This window comes from Xiphophorus hellerii, chromosome 21 (genome assembly GCF_003331165.1).
Source record: "Xiphophorus hellerii strain 12219 chromosome 21, Xiphophorus_hellerii-4.1, whole genome shotgun sequence".
Taxonomy (NCBI): domain Eukaryota; kingdom Metazoa; phylum Chordata; class Actinopteri; order Cyprinodontiformes; family Poeciliidae; genus Xiphophorus; species Xiphophorus hellerii.
The window spans coordinates 2,164,370-2,167,046 of record NC_045692.1 but is presented as its reverse complement, the minus strand read 5'-3'; positions in this window follow the sequence as shown (position 1 = coordinate 2,167,046).

The window sequence follows — 2,677 nt, the reverse complement described above, 5'->3', positions numbered from 1 at the left end:
AAAGGTTTGGACTTTCTCCTTCCCTGCACTATCTGGTTCGGCTCTGCATCCATGAAAAGCCTCCTTTTCAACTCCTTGTGTACCATGGTTATGCATTATAACAACTGTAAAAAAAAAAAAAAAAGTACAAGCAAAAATCATTCCAGCTGCACAGCATTCAAAATCAGATGGATTAATTATCCAAAAATATAGTGAACAAAAGTCAACAAAAGATCAAGTTTGCATTTGCTTCAGAGTGTTCTGATTGATCTATTATACTATATCCATCTGTCTTCTTACACCCTTATCCCATTGGAGTCATGAGGTCTGCCCATCTCCAGTTGTCAATGGTGAGAGGCGGGGTCACCCTGAAAAGGTCACCAGTCCATCACAGAGCAACACAGAGACAGACAGGACAAACAATCACATAAACCTAGGGAGAATTTATACAGACCAATTAACCTGACAGACATGTTTTTGGATTGTGGGAGAAAGCCAGATTACTTGGAGAGAACCCACCATGCACAGGAAGAACATGCAAACTCCATGCAGAAAGACCCGGACCGGGAATCAAATCCAGAACCTTTTTGCTCCAAGGCAACAGAGCTACCAACTGCACTATTATATTTGGTATATTATATTATTTTATGTAACATTATATAGAGTCTGGGACACATTTAATCATGTCTAATGTAAAATGTGACAAAATAGTATGGAAATATTCAATCACTATGGAGAAGCAGAATTCAGTTTTTTGGCCCATTAATCTGTAACAAACTTTTAGAAAACGGCAAAACATCCTTTGTTGAACCTCTTTGAACTGTCTTGTTGCTGAAATGGTGAACATTTCCTCACTTTGTCACATTACCACCTCAAACATCCATGTATTTTAGTGTGATTTATTGGAATAGCTAACAAAAAGTAGGGCATACAACAAAGCAAAGGAAGGATAAATGCTTTTGATTTTATTTTCTTTGTTGCAAATAAAAATCTGAGAGACATGAAATGCATTTTCATCTAGCTTCTCCTGACTCAGTATTTTGTAAGAATCACCTTTTGCTGCGGTTATAGTCTTTACCAGCTCTGCACATCTACAGACTCACGTTTTCGACCGTTCCTCTTAGCTAGATCAGCCATGTTGAATGGAGGGAGCCTGTGAGTATGATTAAGTCATGAATATCCAGTAAGAACTGCTTCCAAAGTGGCTTTTGAAAAAAAGAAGCATGAGAAAGCAAAAGATTTCACTTCAATGAGACATTTATTACTTGTTCTAAAACAGTTGTCTCATGAATGATGTCCTCAAGCCGCTGGTAGAGACTATATAATAACATTTTATGGCTCCTATGTGAACAGATGCTGTCACATGGGAAACCTCTATTCTGGTTTTGTAAAATTGCTTTTTTGAGTTTTTTTTTCTTTTCTTTTTTTAAACTTCTGCCTGATGATAATATCAGAAATACTGTAAATACCCCAGGGTCGTGTCTCGGCCTTGTAGTTTGTAGTGCTGCAGTTCACTAAGTCTGAGGATGTTATTTTTTTAAAAGGCAGCTTAAAAACAGCCTACTGCTCTGGTTCTATATGGCTTCCAGACTTCGGACAGGTAAGCTTTACGGCTCAGTGGATCTCAGTCAATGAACCACAACCAGGTAATGTAGCAGTGCTAAAAGCTTCAGGTCCAACACAATCACAGGTGTGCAGCCAATGAGCTGTATTCAGTCAGGTTTGAACTACAACCATTCCAACCATGAAAGCATTTTCAGCACCAACAACCTCTGTGTGGGGCAGAGGCTTGTATGGAGACGGGATTCACAAAAACCTTCCTTGTGTTGTTTTGTTGCTGATATTTAATTACTCTCCTGTGTTTTAACATGTTTCTTATACAGTTTAAAGTTGAAACAACATATTAATGCGCTCTGTTAGACACATTTTTTTCTCCCTGAGTATCTTTGGTGTATTTTGACCATTTCCTCCCGACAGAGTGAATCTACCTGAGTCAGATCTGTAGTTGTCCGTAGTTAAATACACTTTTTTTTAGCTATACAAACAGATTTTTATTACAGAACTAAGATCAGGATTTTGTGATGGCTGCTCTTGTTTCCCCTTAGTCATTTTGCAACTAATTAGGCAATATGCTTATCTTCATTGTTCAGTTGGAAGTCCTACATATGTCCAGGTTTTACCTTCCTGGCTGATGTGTCCAGGTTTTACTTTCATAAATTAATCTATGCTGTGTTTTCTCATGATGGCAGGCTCACCAGTTACTTCTGTTCTTGGTTAGAACTCACCTTATACCAGAATACAGTCATTTCTGTAGAACCTGACTATAGAAAATATTACTAGACATGTTCTACTTTTTGGTCAGATTTTATAGTTTATTTATTTTTCCTAAATCCTATAACTAAATAAATGAGTTTTAAATGCTTTGTTCAAATTCAGGTATTTACAACCCTACTCCGGTGTACGTGGGTTTTTCAAATGCATAATAGAAACAAGCAATCAAATTGGTTACAAAGTGGTTTAAGAATGTCATAGATCTGAAGTGGCTATCACAAAGTTCTAATATCAGTACCAAAAACAAAAATGGGCAAAGTAGCCCACCAGTCCTGTTTGGAGGAATGGGACAACATTCTAGTAAACTATTATGTCTGTGGAAAATTACTGATGATTTGATCAAAATCATTGTTTAAAGGTTGCTCTA